At 36.0% G+C, this 7,896-nt stretch overlaps 1 pseudogene; it reads left to right on the top strand.

Annotated features, from left to right (window-relative positions):
* Positions 1 to 6,312: 6,312 nt before the first annotated feature.
* Positions 6,313 to 7,139, top strand: LOC110211110 (L-lactate dehydrogenase A chain pseudogene; annotated as a pseudogene).
* Positions 7,140 to 7,896: the final 757 nt, after the last annotated feature.

The following is a 7,896-nucleotide window of genomic DNA, read 5'->3' as shown; positions in this document are numbered from 1 at the left end:
GACAACAAGAAAACAAGATAAAAAATAAGTGAACAGAAAAGAGTAATCTCTAACTCCTAATGCACGTGCTTAATATCCCCTTTTACCCTTATTATGTTTCCAGAAGCAGAGCTATAAAATTTGAGCTACGCATCGGAAAAAAGAACTTAACAATTCTTTCTCCCCCCAACCCACTCCAATATCTTGGGTATCCAAAGGGCAAGAAATTGCTCAGACTGTGACAACAGCAAGTATTGGTAATGATTTATGGTATAACGAATCTCAGCCATAAAACTGAGGAAGAGTGAAGTGAGGTAGGACGTGTGTGTAGAGCTATTTGGCACTCCATTGATCTAGAGGGAAAGAGCTTAGCAATCAACTGTGGGCAGTTTTGTTCTCCCAGAAGTCACTTTGGGCAAAGACCTAGGATGGTAAACCATAAAATTAATTGTACATAATTAGAGGAACCTGAGAGAGTTTTGAGATCCAGACCACAGGGAAACTCCCACCAAAGGAAAGGGAGTCAGAAAGTGAACAATAGGAAAAAAAAGACTGAAATTATCAAAGATCTCAGGAGGAAGAAAGTTGGATTAAAAATCTTGATCATAAGCAGATAAAACATTAGAGAATAGTACCAGAAGAGAAAATGTCTTTGAGATCAGGAAAAGTTTTCAGACATCTATGAATAATTATTTTTTAAAAAAAAGGACAATGAATCAACATGTGATGAGACAGGAAGATCTTATGACTTCTGAAAGAGACCATGGGACACAGACATGTATTCTTGAATATTTTAAAAGAGAGATGCAAATTTTGAAAGCAAAATCCATGATTTGAACAGCAGAAATAGCTGGCAGAATACAAAAAAACTTGAATCCATGGTGGCAAATCTCAACAAAGAAACAAAAGAGAAGAAAACTAACTAGGAATTTAAATTTAAGGTAGCAAAAGGCAATCTTGAAGAAGAGAAGGAAAAAGCAATACCATCAAAGAAAGCATCTTTTTGTAAGCAAAACATGTTGATGTCAAGGAAAGGATGCATAGACAAATTAAGGATAATAGGGTTTTTTCCCAGAAGAACATAAGGCAAAAACAAAACAAACAAACAAAGAAAACCTGAACACTATAATGTGAGAAATAATAAAATAAAACTCCACAGAACTTCTGAGTACAAAAGCACCTACTATGTGCTACTGAGGCTGGTGGAATGGGGAGATAGATGTAAAATGCAAACTTCTTATACACACATCTCTACAATTGGACCCCTCAGAGAGGTGCTTTAAATTTGAACTTTACAATATAAAAATTATTGCTTATTAATAGGCCAATGTAAGTACATAATACTACTTTGAAGGCAAATTTGTCTTAGCTACACTCACTCCTCTTACCAAGGACTCTTCATAGCTAAGAAGTATTATGTCAGGGAGAACTGGGGCTTATAACTGTTTGAAGAAAGCCCAATATACCCCAAGTGAGCTGACACTACACTACCTGGGTTAGTCCCCTAAAAGAAAGAATCAAGAGCTATGCTCCATCAGGGACAAGACACTGCCTGACTTTACACAGAAAAGCCCTGGAAGAGACAGAAGCTGATATAGATGTAGCTCTGTTTAAATTCACATGTCTTTTTTTATTTGGTAACATTCCTGATGAATTTTAATCTAATGCTTAAAGTCATTGAGGCAATGCATATCCACATAAACCTGTTACAGTGTCTTGACTAATTGAAAATAATAAATTAAGTAAACCTGATTTTAAAAAAATAGTGCATGTAGACTGTCTACTATGGTATATGCATGGGAATTTTTGTTTGCAAAAGTTGAAGGTGGTGGATGTGGTGCCATTCAATGGTTAAAATGACACCAAAAATGTTTTCATACACAGACACACACACACACACACACACACACACACACACACACACACCCAGAGGTTCCAATTGCATAAAGCCTTTAAACACATTTCTCTTTTTGCCTAAGCACTTAGCTTAGAACTCACTTGAATAGAGGCTGGTTGGTACTGATTGTCAATGACTCAGGGAAATTTCTTCTTTTTTTAAAAATTTAATTAATTTATTTTTAGTTTTGAACATTCACTTCCATAAGATTTTGAGTTTTCAACTTTCTCCCCCTCCCACTTCTCCCCCAACCCAATAAGCATACAATCTGATAGAGGCTTTACATATACATTCATTTTAAGCATATTTTTGCTCATTAGTCATGATCAAAAGAACAATTAGAACTAATGAGAGGAAGCACAAGAATGAAGCAATAAAACAAAACAACAAAAGAGAAGGAGAGCAAATAGTATGTTTCCCTCTGCATTCAGACTTCATATTTCCTTGTCAGGGTGACTCAGGGAAACTTCTAAAAGGAATTGGTAGTTATATGAATCACATATTTGTTCTATTGGAAATACCTGAGGTTAAGCACCTACAGCCTTCTCCCAGGTGAATAATTTACTAGACTCCCTAAAGAAAAGGACAGAGTGCCTTTTTTGCAATTTGAAAAAAGCTTTTAACTCTAAATGTATCCATTTACCCCTGAAAAAGTTTAGTTGCTAGCACTAATTCTTTCTTGAAGTTACTTAGTATGACTTTAAGAGTGTAGTTCGTTATCAGCAAGGGGCTGACAGGAAGTGTAATTTTTCCCAACTGAGAGGAGGACACATTGAGGAAGGACAAAAGGAAATTCATGGATGAATAGCCTTAGATATAACCATAAGACTGTATCGAAGTTTCTCCCTCTCTTCTCACTCCCATCTCTACTGGCTTGATATAGATAGATACATACATATAAATACAGATAGAGACAGATATAGGTAGATATGCAAACATACACATGTATGTACACACGTATATAAATAAACATACACACACTATAAATGTGTGTGCCTGTGCTTTACTTAAATTTTATATCTTTTCACGGTAGAATATGAACTTATTTATGGCATAGACTATTTCTTTTTTTTTCTATTTGTATCTGTTAGCTTAGTGTCTTCCACATCCATGGTATTTATTATTTGTTGAACTAAATAATGTAAAAATAATTTAAAACCAAAAAAAATTAATTAATGATTTTATGTATATACATAGCATTTACATGGTTTGATTCATGCCTAAATTAATTATTTTTGAAACATTTGCAAAATAAGCTATGATTTTTTTTCAACGTTTAGGGAAAAGTCACAAAACCAATTGCATTAATGAAATATTAACTTACGATAGGGGTGTAATTACCATCTATTGACATAAATTTAGTATAAAATTATAGGGATTGAATATTTTGATAAGAAGAACTGTAGAATAATATGTGCTACTCTGAAGTTCACCTGATATCCTTAAAGTGAGCTCTCTCCATGGTATATGTAATTGTGAATAAGATGGATATTCACCTCCACAAGCAAATCAACAATTCCGAAAAATACTGCATCATGTATGCAAAATCTCTTTTCTATTTGGGCCAATGCTATGTTAAATGACATTAAGAATGTTCACCAGAACGTTTTCAAAATGCTACTTGGACTTAAAATTCTGGTGTTTGTTTTCTGGGTATAATTTTTATTCAACGTCTGCCAGCTTAAATTACCAAATCATTCAATTCTCTTCCAAGAAGAGCAACTCTTATTACATCTAAATTATCAATATGCAAAATACAGTGATCACAATAAAACTTTATGCTTCCAAACCTATTACCATTTCAAATTTTGTTTCATTGACTAAAACTAAAGGTCTCTTTTTGGGATATTGCTAACTAGTATTTATGTTCAGAATTATACTCCTCTAGATATAAAATTATACCATTAAGCTATGAAATAAAAGAACAAAAGACATTTTAGACCACCATATAACAGAGGATGACTGGATTTAGGACTGAAAGGGACCTTAGAAAGACATTTGGTTTATATCATCATTTTTGTAGTTGAGCAAACTGAGACCTAGAGGATCCAAGTTATTTGTCCGAGGTCTTACGAAAGAGTTCAGTAAAAAGAGTGTTAACTCTATTCTTAGGTGACTTGGATGTTAAGCCTTACTTGTAATATCTCTGTGACTTTGAGCAAGTCAGTTAACTTCTCTGGGCCTCAGTTTCTTCATTTATAAAATTATAAGACAGGTTAGGTCTAAGGTCACTTCTAAGGTCACTTCCAGCTATATAATGATGATGTCAAGTGGCAGTGCTGGGATTTGAATCTAGTGTGTTGTGGGGCCTATGTCATACTTAAATGGTAGAGAGGGAAAGGCAAAATGTGCCATTGGTTTACATTTTTCCCAGAAATTAAAAATCTCCTTTTGGTTTATAATACTTTAAAAAGTATTATAAATTCTTTTCTTGTTAGTTAAAGATAAATCATTAAGAAGGGGAACTAAATGACATTCTTAGTTTCCCATAGCCAAATTTAATTCTACAATGAGATTTTGCTCTTAAAAAAATATAATTGTGTGTGTGTGTGTGTGTGTGTGTGTGTGTGTGTGTGTTTGTGCAGGAGAGTGTGGAGCCAAGATGGCAGAGAAAAGCAAGGAAGTTGCCTGAGTTCTCCCCAGTTTGTTTTGGAAACAATGTTAAATCCAACCTCTAAAGAGATTCTGAAGTGACAGAACCTACAAAAAGATGGAGGAAAACAATTTTCCAGCTTCAGATAACTTAGAAAGACTTCAGGAAAGGTCTGTCTCAATTGGGTAAAAGGGAAGTATAGCCTAGAGAAGAAGGTATCTGGGCAAGTCAATTGGAGGCCTTTAGCCATGGCACAGGTCAGCAACCAAGGACGCTCCATCCTGGCACAGCAGGCCAGCTGTGAGGTCTCCAGCCCCAGAATAGAAGGCAAACTGTGAGCCCTGGAGCCACAGCATACCAGATACTTCTAAGCCAAGCCACCTCAATGCATTGGGCAAGCTGCCAGTACCTGAGGCCCTGGTGCAGAAGGCCAATAACCAGGCCCCTTGCCCCAAGTACAAGGAGCTTGAGACAGTGCTCCCTGTGTCCCAGGAATAGAGCTCAAATTTAAAAGTCATGAAATAGACTAAAACTGAGCAAAAAACAGTAGATCCCTGACTGTAGAAAGCTACCATAAGATCAAAACACAAACTCAGAAGAGGACAACATCAAAATGCCCACATGCAAAGCCTCAAAGGGGAATATGAATCGGTCTCAAACCAAAAAAAACCTCCTTGGAAGATCTCAAAAAGGATTTTAAAATCAAATAAGGGAGGTAGAAGATAAACTGGGGAAAGAAATGAGAGGTATGCAAGAGAGAGTCAACAGCTTGGAAAACGGACAAAACTTGACTGAAGAAAATAATTCTGATTTACTACCTTATGCCTATTAAATTGACTAATAGGACAGAAAATAAAATTGACAAATGGTAAAAGGGAGTTGGGAAAAATGAGACATTAATGAATTGTTGGTAGAGTTGTGAACTGATTCAACTATTCTGTAGAGCAATTTGGAACTACGTCCAAAGGGTTATAAAACCATGCTTTCCTTTGACCTAGCAATACCACTACTAGTTCTGTATCCCAAAGAGATAAAAGAAAGAAAAAAAGGAAAAGGACCTATATGTATAAAAATATTTGTAGCAGTTGGGGGAATGGCTGAACAAATTGTGGTATGTGATTATGATGGAATACTGTTGTGCTATAAGAAATGATGAGCAGGATGCTCTCAGAAAAGGTCTGGAAAGACTTCCATGCGCTGATGCAAAGTGAAATGTACTGAGTACAAAGTAACAGCAATATTGTAAGATGATCAACTGTGAATGACTAAGCTATTCTCTACAATACAAAAATGACAATTCTATCTAAATTAATTTACTTATTCAGTGCCATAACAATCAAGACACCAAAACTATTTTGCAGAGCTAAAAAAATCATAACAAAATTCATCCAGAAGAAGAAAAGGTCAAGGATATCAAGAGAATTAATAAATAAAAAATATGCAATAGCCATACCAGATCTAAAACTATATTATAAAGTGGCCATCTAATGTGGAAATATTGTTATCATGATTATACATGGATAACCTATATCAGATGGCCTGCTATCTTGAGGAAAGAATGAAGAGGGAAGGAGGAAGAAAAAAAAAATCACAACCTCATAAAAATGAAAGTTGAGCATGAATCTGGGAGCAGCAGTCTCACATTTAACTTACCCAAATGGCAACTACTATCAAGGATCAGCTGATTGTGAACCTCCTAAAGGAAGACTAGGTTCCCCATAACAACAGCACTGTTGTTGGGGTTAATGCAGTTAGTATGGCATGTGCCATCGGTATTTTAATGAAGGATTTGGTAGATGATCTTGCCCTAGTTGATGTAATATAAGACAAGCTAAAGGGAGAGATGACGGATCTCCAACATGGCAGTCTTTTCCTCAAAACACCAAAGATTCTTTCTGGCAAAGACTATAGTGTGACTACAAACTCAAAGCTGGTTGTTGTTATGCCTGGGGCACGTCAACAGGAGGGAGAGAGTTGTCCTCATTTGGTCCAGTGCCATGTGAATATCTTTAAATGTATCATTCTCAATATTGTTAAATACAGCCCTAATTGCAAGCTGCTTATTGTTTCCAATCCAGTGGATATTTTGACATTATGTGGCCTGGAAGCTAAGTGGCTTTCCTAAGAACCATGTTATTAGAAGTGCTTGCAATGTGGATTCTGCCCATTTCTGTTACTTAGTAGGGGAGAGACTTGGTGTCCAATCTTCAAGTTGTCATGAATGGGTCCTTTGGGAAGATGGAGACTCCAGTGTTCCTGTATGGAGTGGTGTGAATGTTGCTGGTGTCTTTCTGAAGAATCTTTATCCTGCTTTGGGAATTGATGCTGATTCAGAGGATTGGAGAGATGTTCATAAACAGGGTGGTTGAAAGTGCTTATGAGGTGATCAAACTGAAGGTCTGTATTTCCTGGGCCATTGGCTTGTCTGTGGCAGATCTGGCAGAAAGCATTATGAAGAGTCTTGGGAGAGTGCATCCAATTTCCACCAGGATTAAGGGCGTATATGTCATTAATGAAGATGTCTTCCTTAGTGTCCCATGTGTCTTGGGGCAGAATGACATTTCAGATATAGTGAAGGTAAACTTTAATCCAAAGGAGGAGCGCCATTTAAAGAAGACTGCAGATACTCTTGAGGAATCCAGAAGGAACTGAAATTTTAAAGACATTTAATGTGTTGACATTTTACTATCAAGAACATAACAGTGGTTAAGGGGCTATGTATGCTTCATTTTTCAAATAGGTCAAATCCTTCCTCTGATTAGGATTGAACACCAGACAGGTAAAACATGTGAACACACACTAGTCTCTTCCTAAAGTTAGAAATATGGAATAGTACAGTGTGACTACTATTTGTTAAACCCTGTTGCTGTTTGTGTATGATGCTGGATATGATTTGTATAGTCTTAGTATTCGGTGTCAAGCAGAGCCAGGGCCCCATAAATATATAACTGCCTGCCTTTTATGTAGGTGCTACAGGTTCCTGTAGATCAAGAAGACAAGATTCCTGGATACAAAACACCATACAGTAGTAATACTTTATTGACACATTGATTACCTTTGTGTTCCCTCCATTAAGGCTCTACACCATGGACCCATGTATCACCTTTCCAGAGGACTTGATTTTGTTTATATATGTGTGTGTGCATGTGTGTGTGAGTGTGTGTGTATGCATATACATGTATATATCTCAATAGTTGTAAATTTCCATATTATATAAAAGATCTATGTATTTACAATGATTCAACTGATTCCTCAAGTGTTATACTAACCCTAAATACTAAATAAACAACAGATAACATTAAAAAAATGAATTGTAATTGGACAAAATAAAATACTACTAAATGCAAAAAAAACGTGCAGCATGACAACCTAAAATACTCAAATTGGTCTTTGATCTCATTGAGTCAGGAGACTCCTCAGATGACAC

This window comes from Phascolarctos cinereus, unplaced genomic scaffold (genome assembly GCF_003287225.1).
Source record: "Phascolarctos cinereus isolate Bilbo 61053 unplaced genomic scaffold, phaCin_HiC Scaffold_1;HRSCAF=81, whole genome shotgun sequence".
NCBI classification, from domain to species: Eukaryota; Metazoa; Chordata; class Mammalia; order Diprotodontia; family Phascolarctidae; genus Phascolarctos; species Phascolarctos cinereus.
This window is presented reverse-complemented; position numbering and strand designations above follow the sequence as displayed.